Raw genomic sequence first — 15467 nt, 5'->3', positions numbered from 1 at the left:
GAGTTCAAAGTGTGCCTTTGTCTCTCTAATTTTCTTTCTACATGACCTAACTATATTCCTAAACTCTTCATGAGTAGCCATGTCTGTTAGCACAAGGTTATCCAGCATGCAGGCTCTATAACTGCATTTGCTAATGTTTCTTTTGACCTAACAGGTTGTGACTGACCACGTATTATTCCATGTCCGGTATCAGTGAGATCAAACCTGAAATAAAACAATGGAAGGAAGCCTTAGCACACTGGGTATCACATTGCTGAGAACTGAAGGTCACCTCTGGACTCAGTGTGCTGTGACACCAGACCTCAGGCAATCTGGTGGTGTTCTTGCTCTTCTCTCTGCTATGTATACCACTGAAACTGTGAAACACTACTTGTGCAGCTTTAAGCAACCTGCAAGTGAAAATAATTCTGATGTTAATTCACCAGGTATTATTCCTGGTCCATCTCTCTCTGAGGTATGCACAGGAACAGCATACTCTATGTTCATTCCAGGAATGACAGCTTTACCTTACCCTATATATTGAGGAAAAGAACAAATGCACTTATTCTGAACACAGTTCACATGTTAGTGTTCTACACAAGGATATGGTCAGGCCACACATCAATCAACCATGCAGCTTTACAGCAACAAGTAGGCAGAACTATAGATTTTTTAATTGCCTTTGGTATGGATGACATCCCCCCCAAAAAAAGCCAGTGTACCACTGTGCTGCAGAGATGCATCTGTGAGGCTAATGTAGCCAGGCACAATTTGTAACAGATATTCTGATATATATATCAGAAGACAAATTCACTTTCATTTACCCTCAGCCTCCACAAAGCAGAGGAACCAACACAAGACTCTACCCTTCAAGTCCTGGGCGGTCCATTCCTCAAGCCTTGATGAGTTGTGGGTCTCAGCTGGCTAAAAGCACGCCCTGAGGGGTGCTTTCAAGAAACTACAGTTCTTGAAAGAGCTGCTAAAAAGATCTCCTAAGGATGCACTGCTTCCAAACAAATGCATAAAACCCCAATTGAAATAGAAATAGGGTGGATACATCTCACAGAAATGAAGCGACACATGGGCATAGGACTCAAGATTCCCTATATTCAACCAAGTTCCTTTCAGAGTTTTGTTGACCATCATAAAAATATTCATGCATAGCAATCCAAGCATACGCATTCCCACTGAAGGATGCTCAAGCTCTACAGCCAACTTCTCATACAATGCTCTGAGTTTTTTCTATTTGTCCTTAGTTATTTTTTTGCTTCTTCAAAGAATCCTCAGGGCCACATGAAGGAGAGGAGACAGCAGTTATTTAGCAGAACTATCATGTCTGTTAAAAGCACAAAAGCTACCCTGCCCCAAATACCATCTGTCAGGGGTTTGCGCCTAATGCCCTTCCTACCATATGTTCTTAGGATGCATCAGTCAGCCTGGCCTACATGGTCTTCTCAGTTTTCATGGTCACTGAGTTTCATGAGCTAATACGTGATTTCTCAGAGATGCATGTTTTGAACACATCAGCTGACTGACAAAATCCTCAAGAGATATATATATGAAAATTGTATGTATATGAAGAAAAAAGGAGCCACATTAACAAATAAACTACTCTTCTGGAATTCTGGTCTTTTGGCTACAGAAAAATGGGTACCAGATACCAAAAACTGATGCAGACAAAATAACCTACTCAAAGGAGAATGAGCTGCAAGCTCACACTAAGTCCTTTATCAGTGCAAGTGTTAATTTTATCTGGAACTGTGAACCACTATAAGAAGAAAAATCAAAGTCAGGATATACCAATAGCCTTTCTGAGATTTCACGCAGCAAGAAAATATGCTGAACCTACATATCCAGGAAAGCTCTATTTAGCAAAGTGAGGTTTCAAATTGCTTACAAAGTGAGCTGAAATAGTTGAATGGACCAGGAGTAGTTTAATGGCTGTAGAGAAAAACAAGTTGAGTGAAAAAACAGTGCCCAGTCTGTGTGATGGCAGAACCCTTACCTTGAGCAACATATTTTACATACAGGTCAGTAAACATTTCTGGGATCATAAACTTTTCACAAAAAATGAATTTCTATTATCACTCACTAAGCACAACTGAATCCAGGGCATGTCACTCGTTTGCCTCACTAGAGGACATGAACTCCTCACTCTTTCAAGAAGCTTCCATGGTGACACAGTTGTCTATTCTGTGCTTTGAAGGCTTCATCTCACGACTCAGAAGGTAATGTTTTCCCATTTTAGCAGGGACAAGAAAATCCACCCTTAACCTCACAGATCCCCATCTGAAGGGGATGTGGCCTGCAGCCCCAGAAGAACACTTCCAATGGAGGATGCTCCATAACATTCATATCACCAAATCACAATGTGGAGGGATCTTTCAGATGCCACAACCCAGACCCTAGCATTAATCAACTCTGACAGCCAGATGTGGCTCATCAACAAGATGGAGAAAAAGCTGAAAACTTGTGCAGGAATTGGGGCCACAAATGGCCATGAAACCACCAAGCCAAGGTGGGGGTGTGAGCCCAAAGCCAGTGGTGTGAATGGTCAACAGATGCAATACAACAAGCAGCAGAAAAACAGCTGCAGATCTTACTCCCCTTCCCCATGTCCCACACTATTAGATGTGGAGAGGGAGGTACTTGCTATTGCTGGGAGGTACTGTGATGCTGCACATCAGCATTTTTGTGGAAGCTCATTCTGGATTAATTGGATAGCTGCCCTCACTACTCAGCCCCAGAGAAAAAAAAAAACAAACCACAGACAACAAGTCAGGGTTGCATGGTAAAAATACTGTTTTGATATGTTTGGGTTTTTTGTTTCTTTGTTGTTTTATTTTAATCGGAACCATCCATCACTCTAAAGCTCCATACAATTCCTGCATTATCTCAGTATGCACTGCTGATTCAAAGCAAGGATTAGTAACAAATCTGTGCCACCCCAGAGCTACTAAAATAGCAAGTCAGTGGATGGGAAAAAGACATGCATCTGATAACTAAGATGACCTTTCCTACAGATATTCATGTTTGATTACCAGTATCTTTTCTGGTTATACAGATCTACTAGTACACCATAATATCACAGCTCTTACTGAATTGTAGAGACAAAAATAAGATAGTCTTTACAACAAAACAGTGCTGCGTATGCAGTGCAAAATAGTACAAAACTACTAGAACAACTTTATTCTTCTGAATAGTAAAGATACTTTAATAAACCCTATTAAACCCAAGTATCAGTACCAGCCCCGGCATTAAACTGCTGAAGAGCAGTCTTTTTATGGAAAATTTATGACCAAAGGAAATGTTCTAGCCTTGGTATTTTTTTAGCATCCATTCATTCTTTAATGGAGGAGGGGGCTATCCAAGATTTTAAATGGTATTCAAAGTGTCCTCTACCTTGAAGAAGAAAAATAACCTACATCCAAACACCCTGCCACAGCTCCCAGAACACGAGATGACACCTGGGTACAACTGCTGTCGACAAAGCACATTCATTTTGTCATCCACCATTCTCCTCAACAGACATCCTGCACATTTTTGTTATAAAACAAAGCCAGTCTGACCTTTTATCTCACTCCTCTTATGAGTATCATTGATGCCCATTGTCAAAGTCCTGGTTCACAGCCCCAAGGCCAAAGAGTGAGGGTCCTCAAGCTCTTTCCTGGTGCCACAGATCTTGTTTCCCAAGCTGCCTGCTGCTCTGCCACCTCAGCTCTGCCCTCTCCCACTGGTGGGCTGCCTTTCCCAAGGCATTCAAGTGAACATACCGCAAACTCAGCACCCCAGACAAGAAGTAAACACAAGTCATGAGCTATTTTCCAGTGATTTATTACCAAATGCAGCATGACCTGAGAAAAAAAAATAATTGTTATTTTTGTTTCTCTAATTTAGAAAATGAGGGCACAATTTCCTCCATAAAGCAGATGTCACAGATTAGTGGTGAGTTTTCTTGGTACTTTGTTCGCAGTTTAAATATTCAAATTGGAGTCGCAATATGTGTTTGTTAAATGTTTAGAATAGTTAAACTCCATTTTTAATTAGAGATATATCATTTCAGATGTCACAGTTCACCAGCAAACGCTGAGCACCACCTTTGCACAGAGTTGCATTTCCCATAGGATTACAACTCCAGAGCTGCTAGTGGAAATGCCTTTTTCTCCTGAGTGGCAGCTTTTCCAGTGAAACATAATTAACAAGATACCACATCACTGCAGCTCCTCTGCATCTTCCATTTGCAAACAAACTGGTGCTAAGCCCTATCATATTCCAGCTCTCTTCTCAGCTTGCCTTCCCCTTCACCCTCCCTTCCTAAATTCAGGGACACAAATCTACAGAAAAATGTGCTAAGACACTTTCTGAAGAGATGTAAGGAGAACAGTGTCTGCTATGTTTCTCACCCAAAATAAGTCTATGTGTCTTTTATACAGTCCATATGCCTATTTTTTTAACAATTTTGAAACTCCCTTACTGATACCAGACATGAACATGCCATAATATTACTTCTTTAGTTTCAGGGGTTTTTTCCTCCCAAGGATTCAGTCCTCTGAACATTCCCAGAACATCTCCAGCCTTTCCCAAGTTCAGTACTGGCTGTGCTGGCACTGTGCAAACACAGCTCGCAACACCACCGAGCTGTTTTTAGCTCCCATGCTGCCTGAGGCTGAGATCTTCCCCCTCATCACATCCCATTTTGTGATGAGCCATCTATCCTCATGCTTTTGGATGCTATACTGTCTCTTAGGAAATCAAGCCTTAAAAAGACACGGTCTTCATCAAAAGAACGTGTCTCTATGTATTCTGCTGTCAAGGCCTTTGCCTCAAAACACAGGAGAAGTCAACATAGACAGTAGAAAATCAGAACTAGGTCTTACCCGCACCTATTTTGTTGGGCTGTATATACAGACTGGCCCCCTGTCTTGCTGGAGCAGTTTAGACCGGCACAGGAAGAGTGGAGTCAGATCTCTCTGCCAGCTCCTGGTAAGACATCTGAACAAATATCCCCATTTTGCGAAAAGCTTAATTTCAAATGGTAATTACATCTCACCTTTGATGGGCTCCTGCTTTTCTAAGCCTGAACACTGGACCACCTCGCTTGTCACAGACACAACCAGCGGATCCACTGCCATCTACACATCAAATGTGACTCCCGTCAGATGGCAGCTCGAGCTGTCAGCCTTGCTTCTCTTCCTATACGAAATACTGACATCGGAAATTCCCAGCAAGGAAACTGGGATTACAGGAGACATCCTTTGCTCCAGAGACAGCACTGATGGCTCTTATCTCTGTCCTCCAGTTCTCTATCAGGAATAGAGCAGTAATAAATACATTCAATCCTACCTTGAAAGGCAGCCATACAGAAAGGTCTGGGTTGTAAATCCCAGCTTTTTGGTGACTTTAATCGAATGGAACAGCTTTGGGAGGAGAGGGGAGTGTGGTAGTTGGGAAGTGTCAAGCCATTCAAATCTAAACTGACATTTTCTTAATTTGCTTTGATTCACCTCTTACACACTTTTTCCTAAATTTTGAAAAGGTACAGAAATGAGACCAAGATACAGATTAAAAAAAATAATTACCATTTCCTTTCAAAATGTATGCCTAGAAAAGCTGCATAGTTAAAATATTTATAGTATGGGCTAATCAAGCCATTAAGTATAATTTAAAAGTTTCCTTTCTTAAAAAGGTGCATCTCTGAATCTCATCTTTCAGTTCTTCCAGAGTATAAATGTTTATTTAATTTTAAGCAATAGAACTTCAGGTTCTAGGTTTTACAGAAATCTAAAGAACCAGCAACTTTTAAGATCATTAAGGTGTGAAGTTTTAATTGATTTTTTTTTGGTTGTCAGAATCATGAGGCAGATATCGCACCATGTGGATGTTCAAAATAGATCAGCTGGATAAATTTGTTCAGTTTTCTCCTATGCTCCACAGACCAACAATTGCTATTTCTTTCTAAAGAGGCCCCCAATTTTGTTTGTTCTCCCTTTATGTGAATTAAATTCTCTACAAAGGTTGGATTGTTAACCAGTCAATTAATACAGTGATTATAGCATTAAATGTCTTATTACATCCCTTTAAAATAGCTGAGTTTCTGCTAAGAATGCTTGAATTCATGCTAAGATGCATGAATTTTTATAGTTCATGCAAAACAAGAAACTGTGCAAAACAAGAAACTCTCCTTAAATGTGAATACAGCAATAGGTTTCAATTTGGAATTATGTTAATATTCATTAAAGGTAAATAAATTAGTGTCATGACTTAATATTTATTTATTTTATTTCTTTTTCAAAACTTGCTAGAACAGAAGCAATACATTGAGTCTCTTGGGAAATCTGTTTGAGAAACACATCATCCCATTTATTCTGTTTTGCTTTGAAGCGCTACTTCCAGCTACCTGTAAGTAATGAGAATCTTGAAGGAGAGAAGGCACATAAAAGTGAGTTACTCATTAATAAAAGGAACTGCATGGACAGCATGTACGCTCTCTTCAAACTGCAAATAATAAAACTACCAATTCAGAACAGAAAAAGGTAGCATTGCCTTTTCAATGAGCCTTTTTCCTAAAGGCAACATGCTATATACCTTCCACGTTCAAGTGGAAAGCTTCCAACCACATCAATAACAGGTTGTTTCCATTAGGAATTGGCTGAGATTTATTTTTATTCAATTCCTTCCACGATTCTAGCTTTTCCAGCAAACAAATGCCAGTTTAAGGAGAAAGAAAACAAATATTCCCCCAACCCTCCCACACTCACCTTTTTAAGCTTTTTTAAGCTCTCTGAGATAAACACCAGGCACTTTTAGTGACAGCTTCTGAATAATGATGGGGAAGAGTGAGGAAGTGGTTGAAAGCACCACTGGCTTCTTAATGCAAACTCTTTTACGTTACTCAGGGAACATATGTTCAATCACTGCTTATGAAAAAGCTTTGACAACATGGAGAGGAGCTTTTTGCTTGCTGTTTGTTTAAATGAGACTCTATCTATTGTAGAAGACATTGCTTTTAATTTCCCCCTCCTTTTTTTATTTTTGTTAAACAGAAGGAACTCACAGTCTTAATAACATTTTAGTGAGTGGCTGTCTTCTCTGGAAACTTTGTTATCAAGAGGTTTCACTGCACTTCAGCTCTTCTGAGAAGACATTTAGAGAAAACATCAAAAGGGTAGTATTGAATTTCTAATACCTGACCTTCCCAAGAAGAAAAACAAGCAAGATACATTAGAAGAACCCCATGTTTACTTAGGGACCTTTCTTTTAAAGATCAAAATCACACCACTGTACATGATGCCTACTTCCAAGAAAGCAGTAGGTTCAGTGTTTCATTTCTGAACACAGAACATAACTATCACATTAAGGCTTTAGCAAAACATGTTTACAGAAATCCCTGCGTTTTTATTGTGCTGTATTATGCCTTGGAGAAAGCTTTTCTTAAGTGAACAAAAGCAATAGCAGGCTGAATTAGACTTGAAGCCTGAAACAGATCACATGCAGAACAGTTAGAAATTGTGTTGCAACATTGAATTTAACCATATCTAAGGCAGACTACATTAGCAAGATATTTTAAGGCAAGGACTGCAAACCACTATGCTGTTGTTAGCAACTATTTGTTATTTCTTATTAAAGATACTGTCACTGGCCTTCTTTCACTCTGGTAAATAATGTTGCTCCTTCCTGTTACATTTTTCATGCATAGATGGTTAACAAGGACTTCACTGTAAATTTACAGAGTCTCAGCTTTGGTTTTGAACTTTGAATGACAGTCATGGGACAGCTCAGGCTGGATGGGAGTTCAGGATGTCCTTGGACCAGCTCATCATCGAGGTCAGATGGGGCTGATCAAGGTTGCCCCCCCTTGGGACTGGAACACCCCCAGAATGGAACTGGCACAGCCACCCTGGGCAGCCCACACCTCTGCCTCCCTGGCCCTTTTTGCTTGTGCACCATCTGAACCTCTCTGACTTGATCCAGCTGATGCCCTTTGTGTCTCCTCTTGACCACCGCCCTACAGTACCAGGGGCTGCTGTCAGCACTCCCGGAGCCATGCCCCCTCAGGCAGTCCATCCCTCAGTCTCTCCTCACAGGTAACTTCTCCAGCCCTGACGATCATGTTTTTGATACTCTAGAAAATGGCTCCTTCCCTCGAGGAAAGTGCATCCCATTTTACAAGGAAACAGGTAAGGTGAACTGTACCGACAGCCCTGGCCAACTCCAGAGCATCATCTGACTCCGCGTGTCAGGACTGGAAGTGCATGCCTGTGCCCCAGTCCACCTCTGCTACAGGCAGGGTTACAGCTAAACTGGTGTCTCGTCTTCCCATTACAAGTTGTATCTGTAAGAGCATCCCATCCATGATCTGGAAGAAGTGACAACAGAATTGCAGAGCTCTGCCCTGCTCCTCAGTTCCAGGCTGGCTTTTTTGTCAGAACAGTCTATAAAGCCAATCCTCAAAATTTTTATTCATACAAAGAGCAGCAAAATTCCTGCACTCCCACTGTATCATAGATTTAAGTTAAGATGAAGTGTCATATGATTGCTTAATACTTTTTTGTGTCATCTGCCAAAGCCAACACTATTCACAACTGGCTAAGCCCTGTACACTTCACATATTAGCAAACCATATCCTTCTACTTGGAACCACAACGGAAATTCTGGTTAACATTTCACGTGCTACTTTCAGAACTGCTTGTCCACTAAGAGACAGAATTTCCAGGCGTCATCTTCCTGTCTTCTGCTTCCTTTAGTCCTCTTATCCAACTACACCTTGTCTACAACAGATAGAAGAGACATATAAAGGTCTCCATGTAAATATTCACAGGACAAATCTTATCAATGCTATTTAATGGAAACTCCCTTAATTAAGGACTATAAAATCCACCTTTGTGGATATAAATTGCTTATGGACAAAGTATATCAGGTATTGCCCAGGAATTAAAGCTATTTTTGATGAGGCAGAGGGAGGGCGTACACTCATCTCAATGACAATCTTTGGCATCAGTGATACCACAGAGCACTTTCATTGGTTAGTAAGAAATATTTAACAGCTGCCAGTGCTTCTGCATCTGTCTGAAAAGGTGTTGCTTCCTTTTCTTTTAAGGTCTATCTCACAGGTAGTGCTAACTGTTTTGAATTCACAACTAATTCAAAATACCATGAAGAATATCCTAGTGACACCACCCTTCAACAAGTCAGCCTGCTCTATCAGGAAGAAAGATCAAACACAAAGATGTGAAGGCATCTGGGTTTGTCTTCTAAAAACAGCTTGTGTACTCCAGTGAGGATCACTGTAATATTGTTTTAATGGATCTGCTGGCTTCTCTTTACATAAAATGAGTTACGGGATGTTGATCCAATCCAGTGCTGACTCTGAGGGATGGGTTTTCATTGCAGAGGAGGAAGCTGTACCTACTGCCCAAGAAGTGTTGAAGGCTGCACATCTTCCAAGGTCATTTCAACAACTGTGAAGCTGCATTACTAATCACGAACTGTGATTAGTAATTACCCATGAGCCTATGGGCAAACTTCTGGGTTTCCCACAGAATTTTGCAAACTGGTTGCAGAGTTAATTGAAAAAGGCCAAAATAAAAGGCTGCCCATTTGCCCATGAGGCCTAGAAAGCAGTAGAAATTATTCCCTCTGTTCTGCATCAGCAGGTGCTCAGATCTGCAGGCATAAATACTACTGTGTACTACAAACCCTCTTCACCTTCCTCTGTTGGATGAAATATGTGGACAGGATGGTCCTACAGAGATAGCTTTGCTATTGTTATGTGTGCAGCAAATACTGTTTAATCTGTAGATTAAAAGAAGAAGAAGCAGCTAGAAGAAAAAAGCAAGAGGTGCTTCCCGATCTGCAATTTTTTCTCTGGGATTTTCCTAAGGACACAGAAAATAGAAGGTTTTTAATTAAGAGCTGTGTCCTTGCAGCACAACCTAGCACAGACCTGCTCCCACTCCAGGGTCAGCATGGAAAGATGTGCGCTACATACAAAAGCAAGCACATGCAGCAAGCTTCTGCTGCATATATTCAGCCCATACTGCACTCTGGGAAGCAGGCTGAACACCTCCTGTCCAAATGCCTCAGCCTGAGTGCACCTGGCACAGATCCACACTCAAAGGCTGCTCTGGGTACACATCTTTGCATGTGCTCTGCAAACCTGATCCAGCTGGTAAAATGATCGTCTCCCTTTGCTGACAGTGTTTTTTTAGGCTATAGTCAGATTTGCTGTCTCAACCACAGGTGAAGGGCTCCTGCTCTCAGCCCTGCTGATGTCTTGCCCAGCCCAGGCCCCTGGCCTCTGGGCAGAGCCACATTCCCTCTCTGTAGGATGTCACTGCCCTTCTCCAACCTGCCAAGGTAATGGCACGGGTTTGCACACCCTACCCAATCTTTCACCACAATACAAATTAAACACTTCCACTGGCATGGTTTTGAGATCCATCCCTTGGATGCATTTGAACTGAAACAAACTGGGTATCACCTATGTATGCCACTACATCCCACATTTCCGGGAGCCACACAGCTGCTGGTGAAGGGTAGGGGGTGAGAAACCTCTGTGGGAGTTGTCTCTTACACCAGCTGGGAGGCACCCAGCCCAGGGTGCAGAGTGGCAGCTCCACGGAACACGTTCCGTGTGGGGCTGCCAGGAGGCCAGGTCCTTGCGGCAGGGAAGGATGTTTGGCTCCATCAAAGTGCAAGAAGATGAGGCAGGGCAAGATGCTACATGAGCAGGTGTGCTTGTTCCCAGAGAAAAAGACATTGCGCATTTTGTCCTTCCTCTTGCTAAGATAAAACAAGAGAATAAAATCAAAATGTAATTGCTATACAAGCACAGTGCTCCTGTCCTCAGTGGGGAATGAAGGCTCTAATAATATATAAATGATTATAAAAGATGTAGAGGAGAGCTTAGTGCAACTTGAATGCAGACAAGTATTTTAAAAGAAGTGAACATTATCCACTGAGCACTGTAATAAATTAGTTTCATTTATAGATGTACATTCATTCCCAGAGAGCAAGGCCAGTTGATAGGATTTCTATAACAGGGAAAAAACTAGCAAATCAACCTAATATACTATTACAGCTCTCTAAAAAACAAAATTAAAAAAAACCCAAACAACCAAACTCACCTTTCCCAAAAAAACCTACTCACAGTAATCTTATAAGGAGATAATGAAAGATAAAAGACAGACGAGTATTGTGATGATATTAAAGTTGTCAAGACAAGGAAGAGAAGAAAATGGGCAATTACCCATAAACATATCTCTTAACTTTAGCTATATAACAGAACAAATAATCAGAACAATAACCACCACTTAAAAGTCAATAAAAGCAACATGTATTTATAAAGGTCTTGCTAGATAAACTCATAATACCTTTTCATATTTCTCCTCCACTATCATTCTCCTGTCATGACACGGGGAGAGTGTTACAGCAGCCTGCTGTGCAGAGAAAGCAGAAGAGGATGTTTGGATGCAACCATAGCCAGAAGAAACAGCAGTGGCAGTAGGAAGCAAATTAAAGTCTAATCAAAAACTTGTAAGCAATTCAGAGAAACTGATTGTGGAAGAAACTGGGTTTTATTGTGACCACATTAATCGAGTGTTTGCACTGAGTCAAGATAAAAAAAGAAAATTACTGCACCATTGGCTATCAACCCTGTATCAAGAAGTATTAAATTACAGGCTAGGAATTCAACACGTCAGTTTATGAACTTAAAAAAACAACAGCATTTGTATATATAACCAATTACCAGAAACATCTCGGAGACATGGAGCTTACTTTGAGGGGACTATGAAGAAGAAAAGGCACGATCAAAACTACCAAGACTGTGCACTCCCAAGGAGCAAAGAAATTGAAAAATATAATCACCAAGCCTTGAGCAGCAGAAGCGGTAACACTCAACATCCTATGGAGCACCCACACAATACCAGAAGTCTTGAGGTTTGTAAGATTTCATCACTTTGAAATCTCTGCTCTTCTATTTATACTGGTTGAAATTAATCTCCAGGGGTAAAAACATTACTCCAAGGCAATGAGGGGAGCTATCAATCAGACAGCATTATTGTTGTTTTAGCTTCATCTCCTTAGGAAACCAGGCTGAAATTAATACAGACAAGGCAGAAGGGAAGACATAACAAACACAAATCTAAAATGGGAAAAACTTCTAAACCCAAAATTATTAAGTCAAGCATAGAAGACATTATTTCACGTGAGGAAAGCCAGATTTGGGAGCTTTTCACAAACAGATCACCATTTCTGACTTTCTAGGATTTCTGCTAAGCCATACTCTGAGGCTGCAATGAAAATCTGGATGATCCCCTTGCAAAAACGCAAACACTAGAATCTTAATCCATTCTAACACAGATGTTTGACTGTCTAAATACTTCTACCAGACAAGATCACTTGGATTTACTTTTGTAATTCTCCCCTTTCAGTGATGGAGGTGATCCCATGGGTCTGAGTGGCCAGTCTGGATGCCACAGAGTGGAACAAATTAAGGCACCAATCTGAAATCCTGCACTGTTGCACTGCTCATGAAACTGTTCGAGAGAACAAGGACCACCCTAGGGAGACACAGTGAATGTAGGCTCTTTGGACATCAAGATATGGAGAGAGCACACCGATTTCCCTCACTTTGCCCCCAAAGCCAGCCAGGAGGGAGCCATGCCCAAAGAACTGAGTGCAGTCCTGGGGCATCTTTGCCTGGAGAAGAAATCAGTGAAGTCCAGCAAAAAGCCCAGCAGGAGTTCAGGGAACATATGATCTTGAGCTGAATGAGAAAACTACACAAACGATTCCTCACAGATTTTCCATCCCAGGTTTTAGAAATTGAAGGATGCAGTTACATTCTGAAAGGCCCATTAAAAACTCTCATCAATATACTAATAGAAAATATTATTTGTACAGGACAATAAAAAAATGGACACAAGGGAACAGTTTTGCACTTCCAGACAGATTAACAACATGACCTGCATGAGTTTCTTTCTCTCTGCATTTCATTGTTTGCATTAGTATTTTTTAAATTTGTCATGATTCTGAAGTTCATGTACATTTTTATAGCATACTGATGTATGTTATGCTGTTTTGCTTAAGCTTTTCACTATCATGACATGACTAATACAAAAAAAAAAAAAAAGAAAAACAACACTGGTCTCTGTTCCAACAGGCTGTATTGCAAAACTGATTTACATAACTAAACCTTCCCTCTAACAGTATAGTAAAGTGGTTGCTTTTAGGAGTTATTTGGGTATTTCTAGTTAAGTTTCAAATTATTTTACTTGTGTACAAGTAATTTTTATCAACCACAATGTAATATCTCAAAAACATCGTAGCACAAACATTCAAGTTCAACATTTCAAAGAGAATATTAACAATTGAAGCAAAAAACCCCAACAACCATTCTCATCCCCATGACTTCTTCAGTGAGAAAAGGTAAACAAAGTGCCATAGTCTTTCCTTCAGCTGTTTTCAAGGTCTCTGTTCCGATCAAATATTTCATCAAAACCTGTTTTTTTCTAGCTTCAAAATGCGATGAAGTTATGCTGGGCAAGTCGATATTCCTCATGTATTTCCACGTTCTCCAATGTTAACCACAATGACCCGAGAGGTGGACAGGATTTTCTTGGAATGACCAAAGTCTCATTTCGTTTCAAAATGTAGAACTTTAAGAATTGAATGTATCTGTATGAACCAGACAAATAGCCTGGTGTAGACAATTTTATCTATTATATTGCTTAAGGAATATTTTATCTATTGCTTCAGGAATTTTGAATACTCTTTTACTTCTTCCTTCGTTAAAAGCACTTGCCTGCTCTTCAGAGTCCACAAATTATCAAATGCTGAGAAGCACCATTTTTAACTGGACTAAGAAACAATTTTGTTACTGCCAACATGTTGTGGAAATCAGAAAGAAAATTTCCTGCCTTGCGCATGATCTAAGTACAAGGACACTCCTTACATGCACAGAAAGCTGAAAGTTAATGATGTATTTTAAGTGATTTTCTAGGAACATCTTTTGCATCCACAAACTGCGTGTTAGTTGTTCATTATCCTGTGCGTGCAACTTAGATTATGGACTTCATGCAAAACGGTTATGTTTCAGAAATGTATTTTAATATACCTAAACAGTGCCACTGTGTAAATAAAACCTGTATTTTTACTCTCTAGTCTTCATGTTGTCGCTACTGATTAATTTGAGCATACAAACATAATTTCACGAAGGAGATGCAGTTAGAGGTCGCACCTGGCGCACTTCTGATTGCTTTTCTCCCGGAGAAAAACTCATTTCAGCTTCCTTCCCGATGAGGGGCAGCCTACGTATGACACCGATTAGCAGTTTCCCTAAAGGCTTAATACCTGGCGTTAATAAACATTAAACCTGGTCAGTCAGAAAGCATCCAGGGCAGGGAGGCACGGACAGATTATCCGTGATCTATCCACGGTCACGCAAAACGCCTGGGACACGGTGGGACACGGGACATCACATCCCCAGGAGCACCCTCAGGAACAGCTTCACCACTCGCCCGGAGTTGCCCGCCCTCCGCTCCAAACTTCTCCCCCTTCCCTTCGATGCCCACAGGGGTGCCCGGGACCGGGGTCGCGGAGCGGGGGGCCGGGAAGGACTCGCACGGTACCTGGAAGCTCCGCGCCGCCGGGAACGCTCCGCTTTGCGAGCGCAGGGCGAGCGGCCCCTCCCACGTCCCCGCCGCGGCTCCCGCGGGGTGTCCCCGTCGGCACCCGGACCGGGAGGTCGATCCACTTCCCGCAGTCACGGCCGGGCTGGAGCGCCGCTTGCCCCCCGCCCGGCCCGAGCCCCTAGCCCGCACCGCCCGCACTCACCGGCGCCGCACTCATCCGCTCTACGCCCTCGGCCCGCGCCGCTCCCCGCCGGGAGCGCGGCCGTGCCGGGAGGCGGCGGGATGCTGTGCCCGCCCCCCCGGCGCGCCCGTCCCGGCGGGAGCGGCGCGGGGGGGCCGAGCCCGAGGGGCTGCCAGGCCTGGAAGGGGCGGGCGTAGGGCACTATTGCCCAAAATAGCGAGCGTGGGGTGGCTCAGCTTGCCTTTGGTTGGGACCCCCCCCTCCACTCCATCAAGCGCGGAGGGACGTACCCACCGAGGGTCCCTGTCCCCCGTAGTCCTTACAGGGGCACAGAGCTGTCCCCCTGCAATTTGATGTCGCAGAGAAGAGCAGGTCCCCGTGCCCAGTCACCAAAAAGCAGCGGGGAAAAACACAGCTCTTACCCGGAGCCTTGCTCACTTTAGTCACAGTTCTTCCTGTTACGTTTCTCTTTTTTTGGCTGCAGTCCCTCAAACTGAACCAGCAAAATAACACAGGACATCCTCCCGCTCCTGCCCGACGCAAGCAGCTCGCATCTGACAAAAAGTTGGCACCTGGATGTAGCCATATGTGACCCTTTTTGGCTACAAGCTTTGTTACACCGCGCAGGTAGAGGCCGTGGTGCAGCTGCAGTTGTCTGTCAGAAGGCTGCT

General features: G+C 42.4%; 1 protein-coding gene across 5 annotated transcripts in view; it reads right to left on the bottom strand.

Annotated features, from left to right (window-relative positions):
- PKIB (protein kinase (cAMP-dependent, catalytic) inhibitor beta) overlaps positions 1-15243 on the bottom strand; it is a 54850-nt gene extending 39607 nt beyond the window's left edge. Inside the window, exon 1 of one of the 5 annotated variants that reach the window (XM_017827182.1) lies at positions 15219-15243. The gene's annotated coding sequence lies outside the window, so the exon portion shown is untranslated. Of the gene's footprint in view, positions 1-14221; positions 14334-14612; positions 14690-14817; positions 14904-15090; positions 15169-15218 lie in introns of those variants that run through there. The other 4 variants (XM_017827174.1, XM_017827153.1, XM_017827162.1 and 1 more) reach the window with 4 other exon arrangements.
- Positions 15244-15467: the final 224 nt, after the last annotated feature.

The sequence above is a fragment of the Lepidothrix coronata genome, unplaced genomic scaffold (genome assembly GCF_001604755.1).
Source record: "Lepidothrix coronata isolate B3197 unplaced genomic scaffold, Lepidothrix_coronata-1.0 Scaffold5, whole genome shotgun sequence".
Lineage (NCBI taxonomy): Eukaryota > Metazoa > Chordata > Aves > Passeriformes > Pipridae > Lepidothrix > Lepidothrix coronata.
This window is presented reverse-complemented; position numbering and strand designations above follow the sequence as displayed.